This window comes from Caretta caretta, chromosome 1, assembly GCF_965140235.1.
Source record: "Caretta caretta isolate rCarCar2 chromosome 1, rCarCar1.hap1, whole genome shotgun sequence".
NCBI classification, from domain to species: domain Eukaryota; kingdom Metazoa; phylum Chordata; order Testudines; family Cheloniidae; genus Caretta; species Caretta caretta.
The window spans coordinates 213,935,643-213,949,036 of NC_134206.1; positions in this window are offsets into that span (position 1 = coordinate 213,935,643).

Below are 13,394 nucleotides of genomic sequence, written 5' to 3' on the forward strand. Positions count from 1 at the left end.
AACTTTTTCACTAAGAGGGTGGTGAAACACTGGAATGCGTTACCTAGGGAGGTGGTAGAATCTCCTTCCTTAGAGGTTTTTAAGGTCAGGCTTGACAAAGCCCTGGCTGGGATGATTTAACTGGGAATTGGTCCTGCTTCGAGCAGGGGGTTGGACTAGATGACCTTCAGGGGTCCCTTCCAACCCTGATATTCTATGATTCTATGATTCTATCAATAACACAAAAACATCTGTACATTAGGAAATCCTAGCTCCACTGAAGTCAATGGGAGTTTTGCCATTGACTTCAGTGGAGTCAGGATTTCACACCAGAATACACCTGTAATACACAAAATGTTTGGCATTATCTCTCCTCTGGATCTGAAGATTTACCTGTTAGGGAGCGATGGAGACAAAAATGTTACTAAAGTTAGCAGTACCCGTGTTATGTTTTAGTTACTCAGGGCTTAAAGCTAAGCCTATCCATTACATGTGATTTACCCCTATAAAACACAATCTTCTGTGGGAACAAAGTACATCCCAGATCTCACAGGCCACAGAAGCATTTGATGATGAATGAATGCAAGTTATGGAATTATTATTTATTCTTTGTACTTCAGTAGGACCCAAGGACCTTTTTGGACTGGGTACTGTACAAACACAGAGGAAACCAACTTCATTGGTACAAGTAAGGGCCTATCCTGCCAAAACTGAAAATCAGTAGGAGCCTAAATATGGATTGAGCAGTCTAGCTTTCAACTCCTTTTTTTTTTAATTAAAAAAGTGTCCATTGCAATTTAGGGCTTGTCTACACAGCACAGCAAGGCATACCAGAGGGGTGTGTTTTGTAGAGCACTCTAAGACAGTGCACACTAAGTGACCCGTGCAGACCCTGCTGGCATGCTCTGAAAGGTATTGTTAGGAAATAGATATTCAGGCCTGTCTGTAAAGGCCTATACTTTAAGAATTTAGATATATGTTTATCATTTAGCTAGTTATAGAGGTATAAAAGAAAGAATCAAAATCACTGTCTTCTCTGTGACAGTATGAGGCCCTGTTCTTAAGCTAAGGCTTTTGGCTAAGCAGTGGGAGCAGCCATAAGCTGGAAAGCGTACGGTCACGTCCTCACACATTTCAAACCAGTCATATTGAAATGTAACCCTTCTACCCATCAGAGTTGGCAGCAACAAGGGCCGGGTTCAGTATCTAGGGGTTCCATTCCAATAACACAATGCAAAACCGGCTCGAGCCCCCACCCAGTGACCTGGGACAAATATATACCACCCCCGCAGGCGCCTCCAAGAGTCAATACTTTCCCTCTCGCAAGCACGGAGTCTGAGTGTAGCAAAAAAGCCTTTTAATAACAGAGAGAAACAATGTGGCATTATGTTGGGGAAACACCACCAACAGGATTCATAATACAACCTGTGAGCAACCCGTGAGCAAAAACCCACCCCAAACAAATTGCGGCGTGTCCTTTCCCTTGGGTTCTTGAGTCCCGCAACCCGAAATCACCCAAAGTCCCAAAAGTCCAATGGCCCAAAAGTCTCTGTCCCTGGTCAGGGCAGCCCCAGAGTTCGAAAGTTTATCTGCAGAGTTTTACCTCCCAACCTGGGTGGAGATGGGGGGGGGAAAGGGGAAGAGGTAAGGGGCACCTTACATGATGTGAAGCTGACTGCCCCACCACTCCAGCAGCCAGTCCACAAACTGCTCTGCATCCCACAAGCAGCTCCCACCGTCCCATGAACTACTCCACCAGCCGGTCCACAAACTGCTCTGCTCGGCTTGGCTCCGCGTCCCACAAGCAGCTCCTGCCGTCCCATGAACTGCTCTGCTCAGCCTCCCCCAAACAGCTCCTGCCGTCCCATGAACTGCTCCACCAGCCGGTCCACAAGCCGTTCCAGCTGTCCCACAAACTGCTCCACAATATATCTTCAGGCTCCCCCACTACTTAACACAACACTCAGTGATTTCAGCTCTTAGTCAGTTTTTAGATTTCAGCTTGTAGTAGGGGAGCCCTAGCACTGGTGCACCATTAGCCCAAAGTGAATTCAGCTCAGCAGCCTGTAACTAGACTCCTAATGGAATCAACATTAGCTCTGATATTCCACAGTGGAGAGAGGAGGAAGTGCAATTAGCATATAAGGCCCTCACCAAGGGGCCCATGCCACTAAGTATAAATACGTGTCCCCAACCTCTCTCAATTCACAGAGTTTTGGAACCCATGTCCCTTGCCTAGCGAGTGCTACTTAGTTGATGGCGAGTCCCTCCATCCTAACAAAAGGCCCAGTACAGTTCCAAGCACAGTTCCCATAATCAGGGTAATAACAATTTATTCTTCCTGCCCCAATAACAGAGACACTGGGGATCCCACAGCAGCCAAAGTGACCATTTGGGCAGCTATGGCCTCATTCTAGGTGGGGTGGGTGTGCCTATGCAAATGAGATCAGCCCCTGAACTTCTTTTCCACAACTTGCCACACCTTACTACCAGATGTCAGGGTGGAGCTCATCCTGACTCTGCTTACAGAAATAAAGCAATCTGGGGCTGTTAGAAAGCTGATCTGATCTATCGCCTCCAGATAAAGGGAATAGCCTAGAAGATGTAAAAGGAAATTTAGTTTGATAGTTTTCTGTTTGGTAAGAACTCACTTATCAATAGACGTAGTTGGGAAACCCTTATGTCTTTATAGATGTAGTCATGAAATCCTCACTTCTGTATTGTTTTGTCATTATAGATCCCAGTTTGCTATTGTTTATTTGCATGGTCTCTGTCTGGTTCTGTGATTGTTTCTGTCTGCTGTATAATTAATTTTTCTGGGTGTAAACTAATTAAGGTGGTGGGATATAACTGGTTAGCTAATCATGTTACAATATGTTAGGATTGGTTAGTCAGATTTCAGTAAAATGATTGGTTAAGGTATAGCTGAAAATATTACTATATAAATTAGAGGCAAACAGGAAGTAAGTTGGGATTCGAAAATAAGGGAAAAGGAACTTGGATTTAAGCTTTCTGGAAGTTCACCCCAATAAACATTGAATTGTTTGCACCTTTGGACTTCGGGTATCGTTGCTCTCTGTTCAAGTGAGAAGGACCAGGGAAGTGGGAGGATGAAGGAATAAGCCCTCTAACAGGTACCTTATTTGCATTGATGAAATCCTCTATGTTAACACAATCTACGTACTTTTTAGAGCCACCAACAGGGTCAATGTAGGGCAATTAGAGTGCAACACATTAGAGCACTTTACAAATCACACCCCTCCAGTGTGCTTTTGCTGCAAGCCCTTTTGCAGTCACAGCACCTCTCTGCATCACTGTCAGGGTCCTGACAAGGGCAGTCGGGGCCAAGGGTCAGAGCAGGATCAAACCTGAGGCTGGGAGTAGGAGAGGAGTCCATAGTTAGGTTCCAGGCCAGGGTCAAGACCAAGGGTCAGAGTCCAAGTCAGGTTTTAGGGTCTGAGTCAGGAGGAAAAGTCCAAACCAAGCCAAGGTCAGAGACAGGAGTTCAAGAGCAGGAGTGATCATGGCAGCTGCAGGAGATCCACACTATTCCCTAGACGCTTCCTGGAACACCCCTTAGATTTATATAGGGTGGGGAGCCAATCAGGAGCCATAAGGCTGCTGCCTATCAGATTACTTGAGATGGGTCTCCCATGGTCTGTGTCCACTGTGGGTTGTGGGTAGTTGAGCACAAACTGGTTACAGCAGCCACTGGTTGGCAGCATGGAGCTGTCTGCTGCCTGGTAGCTCTACAGGCCAAGGGCTCTAGACCTGCTAGGCCTTATAGTACCTGTCCCCTGCCAGCCTGAGTTTGTCTGGACTGGCTATATGGAAGGCTACCATGACATTAGGTTGCTCTTCTGGTCAATAGCCTCCCCAGCCTACAAGGGTGCTGTGTCTGATTCTCAAGTCCAGTATCTTATGGACCTGTGCCCATAATGTCCTCGGATATGCACCAGAGGATATGCTATGAGCTGGGGATGTATCAGTTGGAAGTGAAAGAGGAGGAGAAAGACCTGAGCGTATTGGTTGATCACAAGGTGACTGTGAGCTGCCAATGTGATGCAGCCACGAAAAAGGCTAATGCAGTCCTATGATGCATATAGTGAGCTATTTCCTGCAGAGAGAAGGAAGTGTTAGTATCATCATACAAGGCACTGGTGAGACCTCATCTGGAATACTGTGTACAATTCTGCTCTCCCAGAATTCAAACTGGAATAGGTGCAGAGCAGAGCTATTAGGATGATCCAAGGAATAGAAAACTTATCTTATGAGAGGAGACTCAAAGAGCTTGGCTTGTTTAGCCTAATCAAAAGAAGGCCAAGGGGAGAGATGATTGCTGTCTATAAATACATTAGAGGGATAAATACCAGGGAGGGAGAGGAGTTATTTAAGTTAAACGCCAATGTGGACATAAGAAAAAATGAATATAAACTAATCATCAACAAGGTTAGGCTTGATATTAGGCAAAGGTTTCTAACCATCAGAAGAGTGAAGTTCTGGAACAGCCTTTCGAGGGGAGAAGTGTGGGGGTGGGAAACTGGATTCAGGACTGAGTTTGATAAGTTTATGGAGGGGATGGTATGCTGAGACTGCCTGCAATGGACTGCCAGCAGCAAATATCTCCGATGGCTGGTGATGGGACACTAGATGGGGAGGGTGCTGAGTTACTACAGAGAATTCTTTCCCAGGTGTCTTCCCAGTGGGTCTTGCCCACATGTTCAGGGTCTAACTGATCACCATATTTGGGGTCAGGAAGGAATTTTATCCTGGGGTAAGATTGTCAGAGACCTTGGAGGGGTTTCGCCTTCCTCTGCAACATAGGGCTCGGGTCACTTGCAGGTTTAATCTAGTGTAAATGGTGGATTCTCTGTAACTAGAAGTCTTTAAACCATGATTTGAAGACTTCAGTAACTCCGCTAGGGTAGGGGTCTATTACAGGAGTGGGTGAGTGAGGTTCTGTGGCCTGCAATGTGCAGGAGGGTGGACTAGATGATCATGATGGTCCCTTCTGACTGTAAAGTCTATGATTCTATATGGTGGTTTAGCCTGATGAGCAAAGGGGTTGTCAATGTAGGATTTTAGCAAGGATACATGAAATATGGGTGCATTTTGAGGGATCTGAGTAACTGAAGCTTCATAAAGCTTATGCTCTAATAAATTTGTTAGTCTCTAAGGTGCCATAAGTACTCCGTTCTTTTTGCAGATACAGACTTACACAGCTGCTACTCTGAAACCTGAAGCTTCGTGGTCACTGTGTTGATTATCTGGTTTGTGAAATATGGCCCACAGTATCAGCAATCCAGTTTACAACCTGACCAGTTGGTGCAAGATGTTTTGGGCTGAGAGCTACATTTTTTGCCCAACAGTGAATGCCGGGCCTTCCTGGTACTGGTGGTCAGCATACCAATCATTGTCTTCCTTGGCTTTGTCCAGATGTGCCTTGAGTTCTTCTTAGAACTCATGGATCTGCTGCACCCAGTCAGTAGTATCAAGGTTGGTGGAGTTGATGGGTATGGCTGGATGGAGATGCGGGTGAAAGCCACGGTCATAAATATAAAGGGAAGGGTAAACACCTTTAAAATCCCTCCTGGCCAGAGGAAAAACCCTTTCACCTGTAAAGGGTTAAGAAGCTAGGATAACCTCGCTGGCACCTGACCAAAATGACCAATGAGGAGATAAGATACTTTCAAAGCTGGAGGGGGAGAGAAACAGAGGCTCTCTCTGTCTGTGTGCTGCTTTTGCCGGGGACAGAACAGGAATGGAGTCTTAGAACTTAGTAAGTAATCTAGCTAGATATGCGTTAGATTCTGTTTTGTTTAAATGGCTAAAAAATAAGCTGTGCTGAATGGAATGTAGATTCCTGTTTTTGTGTCTTTTTGTAACCTAAAGTTTTGCCTAGAGGGATTCTCTATGTTTTGAATCTGATTACCCTGTAAGGTATTTACCATCCTGATTTTACAGAGGTGATTCTTTTTATTTTTTCTTCTATTAAAATTCTTCTTTTAAGAACCTGATTGTTTTTTTCATTGTTCTTGAGATCCAAGGGTTTGGGTCTGTGTTCACCTATGCAAATTGGTGAGGATTTTTATCAAGCCTTCCCCAGGGTAGGGTTTGGGGGAGGATTTTGGGGGGAAAGACGTTTCCAAGCGGGCTCTTTCCCAGTTATATATCTGTTAAACACTTGGTGGTGGCAGCAATAAAGTACAAGGGCAAAAGGTAAAATAGTTCGTATCTTGGGGAAGTTTTAACCTAAGCTGGTAAAAATAAGCATAGCGGGTTTTCATGCAGGTCCCCACATCTGTACCCTAGAGTTCAGAGTGGGGAAGGAACCCTGACAACCCCAAAAATATAAAGCAAGAAAAGTTTTAGAAAACCAAACACTAATATACAAAAAAGCAGGGGAATGTAGCTAAGGCCTGAAATGAGTAATTAACACATGGAGAGCGGCCTCCTTTTTGGAAGATAGGAGTAGAGAAGGAAATAAATTATTAAGTTGAAAGCAGTGTGGATGTTAAGTAAGATAAGTTAAATAGGTCAGTAGGCCAAGAAGGCAATGTCTGAGCCAACTAAGATAAGAGGGAAAACAGAACTATTTACAGTAAACTAGATAACAAGGGACAACGAATGTAGAAATGAGGTAAAGAGCAAGTCAAATCATGATCAGTGTGTGGATGTACAGAAAAGGCAATAAGATGTGTAATGTATATAAAGGGAGAAGGTTTCTGTATAACTTTGAAGCTGTACTTTCTTTGCCCTGCATCCATCCTCCCTACATTTTGTTAGTATCAGTCATAATTTGGGGTCAGTTAATGCTGCATTCTAGCTAATCAAAACAATTTTGGTTAGTGTCAAACTACCAATATTGAATTCTGACAGCAGTATTTAATAAATTGGTTATTATCCATTCTAAAAAACAGCATCTACAAAAAACAATTGGCTCTACATTAACTACTGGTGTATCACAAATGATTGCAAACATAAAGAGCACAGCACTCATCTTGTTATACCAGGAATATTGTCAACATTGCAACTCCAGTGGCCACAATAATTCAGGCCAATCCAATGGAACAAAGAAGTTAGCCACTCCTGTCTCCCGCTCTGAGAAGCCTGCCAGATGGTAACAACCAGCAGTAAGAGCAACCTAGAACCTGGCTGGACAGTACTGTGCAGTAAATTTATATATGAAGATCTGATTTGTAATGTAATTATTCCAAATTTCTGTTTTACTCCTCATGCACATAAAAGTGTGAAATATATTTTAATAGTGCCAATTTCAGTTTTTTTAACTGGTTTTAAAATGAAACCCCTCAATCAAAGTCCCAAACCTAACATTTCCAGGCCCACAATAGAGGACTAAAATCAGTTAATTGAAAAAAATTGTACATAGGTTGTATAAGGGAATGTACAGACCATTGGACATATGGAGCATGAATGTATGGATCGATAAAGCAAAATGGCCATAAAACAGTGTATAGCCCACTGAGTCATTTTCAGTTCGTACATTATGCTTTTCCAGGATTATGGGTAAACATCCTCCCCATAAAAAGACAAAAAGTAGGGGGATGTAGTGGAGAAACAGACAGACAGCCTGGAGCACTGGGCCTGGTACAAGGTCTGAGGCCTGAACCAGAGGCTGTGAACCAAATTCAGGCCATGTATTAAAGCAGATGCTTACAAATTCACTGTCCAGTACATGAACTTGGTAAAGTTGTTGCTAGTATAGTAGGCACTAGATATTTACATAAATATATTCCAGCCACTACAAATACATTCCAATCTAGTACAAGATAAGATGGTTTGAGAAAACAATGAATAGGGATGTTTTGTTCAAGATATTAGGAAAAAGGGAAGGTAGCAAATAGATGTCATAAAATACGCAAGGTAGTGTGTACGTTGTGTGTTCCAGTTGTTTGTCTCAGCCTTAACCCTTTGTCCAGTCTAGTCCCACTGCTGACTAACCTAAGTCCATTGTAACAAGCATACATGTGTTAGTGTAACTGTAGACATCAATCCAGGGAGCTAGTATCATGCTTCATTGACAATAAACTTGGCCAAGCACCTTTGCCATCAAACCGTGCCTTTGGTCTTCCTTTATAAGTAACATCAAAGTCTGCCAAACGAACATGCTGCACTATCTCCTAACAACATTGAAGATCCAAGAACAGAAGCACTGAGTAGCCTGAACAGTGTCACTGAGGCAATGGCCTTCAGCACTTAACACTAGGTAGTACTTGTGACAGGTTGGATCAAAAAAAACCCCTTGGGAACTGCCAACTGATGTGCTGAGACTACTTCTAACCCATTTTCCCTGCTAGATTGGGACTCTGGAACCTTGCCAGTTTGTGCCAGACACGCTAGCCTGTTACAAACCCAGACCCAGGTCTGAACCACATCCCCCAACAGCTGCAGGCTTAACTGAAAACAGCTTAAGAACTGTTCCTGCCTCTAACACTCAGATGCCCAGCTCCCAATGGGGTCCAAACCCCAAATAAATCAATTTTACCCTGTATAAAGCATATACAGGGTAAACTCATAAATTGTTCACCCTCTATAACACTGATAGAGAGATATGCACAGCTGTTCCCCCCCCCCAGTATTAATACATACTCTGGGTTAATTAATAAGTAAAAAGTGATTTTATTAAATACAGAAAGTAGGATTTAAGTGGTTCCAAGTAGTAACAGACAGAACAAAGTAAATTACCAAACAAAATAAAATAAAACACGCAAGTCTATGCCTAATACAGTAAGAAAGTGATTACAGATGTTATCTCACCTTCAGAGTTGTTCCAGTAAGTTTCTTTTACAGACTAGCCTCCTTCTAGTCTGGGTCTAGCAATCACTCATACCCCCCGTAGTTACTGTCCTTTGTTCCAGTTTCTCTCAGGTAACCTTGGGGGTGGAGAGGCTACCTCTTGAGCCAGCTGAAGACAAAATGGAGGGGTCTCCCACGGGCTTAAATAGACTCTGTCTTGTGGGTGGTCTCCCTCCCTCCCCCTGTTTAGAATCCCAGCTACAAGATAGAGTTTTGGAGTCACATGGGCAAGTAACATGTCCATGTATGACTCAGAATTTTACAGGTGGCAGCCATTTTTCACATGCTACCTTGAATGTCCTCAGGTAGACTTCTCATGTGGATTGGAGTCTTCCAAGATCCATTGCCCATTAAGTGTTTCTTGATTGGGCACTTAACTTGCCAATTTCTTTCTAAAGAAGCTGACCAAATACCTTATTAAGGCTACTTGAAATCAAACAAAAACACAGCCAATATTCATAACTTCGAATACAAAAATGATACATGCATACAAATAGGCTGAATATATTCAGTAGATCATAACCTTTGCAGAGATATGTTACATGGCTTAGGTAGCATAAAATATATTCCAGTTATGTCATATTTACATTCATAAGCATATTTCTATAAAGCATTATGGGGTGCAATGTCATAGTACTCTCAAGGTCTGCTAAACCAGCTATCAGTACAGAGCTGGACAGCACATGGAAAGAACACAAACATGCAAGTCAACTGACAACACCGTGAATAGTAGGCACAATGGTGGAGATGATATGCTAGGGACCATGTCTTTGAGAGAATATGGGCCCAATTGGCACATTGGAGGCATTGGTCTCGACAACAAAGGGTCATGCCAGTTTGGGATGGACCAGGATTGGGGCAATGGTAAAGGTCATCTTGAGCCAGACGAATGCTTGTTAGGCCTCTGGAGACCAGGTGAAGGTGGTTCTTGTGGAGAAGCACTATCAATAGGGAATTTTGGTATGAAAATCTGGAGATGAAGCATCTATAAAAGTTAGTGAACCCTAGGAAGCGTTGAGCTTCTTGATGTTTTTTGTGGGGGCGCACAGCTCCATACTACATCCACCTTCTTGGGGTCCATTCAGAGCCCACTGGTGGACAGGATGTAACTCAGGAACTCCATGAAGCCCTAGTCAAAGCTCACTTTCCCAGATTTGATACAAACTATGTTGGTGGAGCCATTCCAGGGCCGACTGACCGGACATGCTGGGGGTGTTGCTCAGGATCCTCAGAAAAGATGAGGATGTCATCTAGATAGACTATAATGTACTGGTGTAGGATGTCAAGGAAGATCTTCTTCATGAAGTTCTGGAATGTTGCATTTGTGAGACCAAATGGCATTCATAGTGGGTTCAAAAAACCTGAACCAGGTTGCAGGTCAATTTTTATGAATACCTGAGTTGATCATACAATAGTTCTGGAATGAGTGGAAGAGGGTATTGATTCCTGATGGTAACCTGATTGGGGGCCTGGTAATCCATGCTGTCAGGGTTCCCTCCCCACTCTGAACTCTAGGGTACAGATGTGGGGACCCGCATGAAAAAAACCCTAAGCTTATTTCTACCAGCTTAGGTTAAAACTTCCCCAAGGCACAGATCCGTTCTTGTCCTTTGACTGACCACCACCAAGTGATTTAGACAAAGAATCAGGGAAAGGACCACTTGGAGTTCCTATTCCCACAAAATATCCCCCCAAGCCTACACCCCCTTTCCTGGGGAGGCTTGAAAAATAAACAAGGTGAGCACAAACCAGACCCTTTGGTTTGTAGGACACTAAAAACCCAATCAGATTCTTAAAACAGAACTTTATTATAAAGAAAAAAAGTAAAAGAAGCCCCTCTGTAGAATCAGGATGGAAGGTAATTTTACAGGACAATCAGATTCAAAACACAGAGGATTTCCCTCTAGGCAAAACTTAAAAGTTACAAAAACCAGGGATAAACCTCCCTCTAGCACAGGGAAAATTCACAAGCTAAAACAAAAGATAAAATAATGCATTTCCTTGCTTTACTTACAATTTTTGTAATCTAGATGCTTAGTTCAAGTAGGGCTTTGGGAGATGTATTTTTCCTGTCCTGATTCCTCGCTGACCCAGAGAGAACCAACAAAGAGAACAAAGCAAAAACCTTCCCCCACAGATTTGAAAGTATCTTCTCCCCTTATTGGTCCTTTTGGTTAGGTGCCAACCAGGTTACCTGAGCTTCTTAACCCTTTACAAGTAAGGAGGGATTTTATGATACCCTTAGCTGTATGTTTACGACACATGCATAGGTGCAGGTTTCCATCTTTCTTTTTAACAAATAGAATTGGGGCCCTGGCAGCAGAGGTAGACAGATATATAAAACCCTTGGCCAAATTCTCCTGGAGATAGGAATGCAGGGCAGCCAGCTCAGTTCCAATATCACACAGATACAGCCAAACAGCATCCTAGCCCCAGGTTGCAGCTCAATCTCAATGGTGGTAGAGTGCCAGCATTCTTCTTCTTGAAGACATCACCATAGATGCTGTACTGGGGAGGGTGGTGCTGAAGTAAACTCTGAGTGTGTGTTTGTTTGCTTGCTGAGGAACTATCCGAGCGTGTGTTTGCTGGGAGGGCAGTGTGAGAGCCTGAGTGAGTGTCTGATTGGCTGCTAGCCTGCAGGGGGCGGGCATTAGGGTGTCTGTTTGTTTGCGTCAGGGAAGCCTGGCTGTTTAAAAATAGCCAGAGCTTCGCGAACCAGCTGAGCAGCAGGGGACAGCAGAGCAGCTCACAGCAGGAGTTTGCCTGGGAGTTCTCCTGGAGTGAGCCCAGTGAGGCTTACGTCTTGCAAACTTCTCTGAGGAAGCTCATAGTAGGAAGGTGATATGGAAGCGGGGGGTTCAGCTATTGTGACCTGCACTGGTTGTGCCATGTTTGTCTTTCTTCCACAGGACAGAAGCGACTTTGTACAAAGTGCAAGCTGGTCTCCATATTGGAAGAGAAGATTGAAGGTCTGGAGCAACAGATAACGACCCTGCGTTGCATACGAGAAACTGAGGATTTTCTAGACAAAACTCAGGATAGGCTTCTAGGGGCACAAAGTTCTAAAGATATAGAGCAGGTTGCACAGAGGAGCCAAGAGGCCAGTGAAGAAGCTTGGCAACATGTGACCTCCAGAAGAGGTAAGCGGAATGTCCGGGTTCCAGTAACACAGACACAGGTAACTAACCGCTTTCATGTTCTCTCCACAGGTACCGTTGCGGAGAGTGGACCAGATGATATATCTGGGGCGAGAAAGCAGAAGGAGACTCCGCTGGTTGGAAGGCATGAGATGCGATGTCCTGAGGTTGGGAGTTCCACGACCACCACTCCCAAGAGGAGAAGGCGGGTGGTGGTGGTCGGGGACTCTCTCCTCCGGGGGACTGAGTCATCTATCTGCCGCCCTGACCGGGAAAACCGAGAAGTCTGCTGCTTGCCGGGGGCTAAGATTCGCGATGTGACAGAGAGACTGCCGAGACTCATCAAGCCCTCGGATCGCTACCCCTTCCTGCTTCTCCACGTGGGCACCAATGATACTGCCAAGAATGACCTTGAGCGGATCACTGCGGACTACGTGGCTCTGGGAAGAAGGATAAAGGAGTTGGAGGCACAAGTGGTGTTCTCGTCCATCCTCCCCGTGGAAGGAAAAGGCCTGGGTAGGGACCGTCGAATCGTGGAAGTCAACGAATGGCTATGCAGGTGGTATCGGAGAGAAGGCTTTGGATTCTTTGACCATGGGATGGTGTTCCATGAAGGAGGAGTGCTGGGCAGAGACGGGCTCCATCTTACGAAGAGAGGGAAGAGCATCTTTGCCAGCAGGCTGGCTAACCTAGTGAGGAGGGCTTTAAACTAGGTTCACCGGGGGAAGGAGACCAAAGCCCTGAGGTAAGTGGGAAAGCGGGATACCGGGAGGAAGCACAGGCAGGAATGTCTGTGAGGGGAGGGCTCCTGCCTCATACTGGGAATGAGGGGCGATCAACAGGTTATCTCAAGTGCTTATATACGAATGCACAAAGCCTTGGAAACAAGCAGGGAGAACTGGAGGTCCTGGTGATGTCAAAGAACTATGACGTGATTGGAATAACAGAGACTTGGTGGGATAACTCACATGACTGGAGTACTGTCATGGATGGATATAAACTGTTCAGGAAGGACAGTCAGGGCAGAAAAGGTGGGGGAGTAGCACTGTATGTAAGGGAGCAGTATGACTGCTCAGAGCTCCGGTACGAAACTGTAGAAAAACCTGAGTGTCTCTGGATTAAGTTTAGAAGTGTGTGCAACAAGAGTGATGTAGTGGTGGGAGTCTGCTATAGACCACCGGATCAGGGGGATGAGGTAGATGAGGCTTTCTTCCGGCAGCTCACGGAAGCTACTAGATCGCATGCCCTGATTCTCATGGGTGACTTTAATTTTCCTGATATCTGCTGGGAGAGCAATACAGCGGTGCATAGACAATCCAGGAAGTTTTTGGAAAGCGTAGGGGACAATTTCCTGGCGCAAGTGCTAGAGGAGCCAACTAGGGGGGGCGCTTTTCTTGACCTGCTGCTCACAAACCGGGTAGAATTAGTGGGGGAAGCAAAAGTGGATGGGAATCTGGGAGG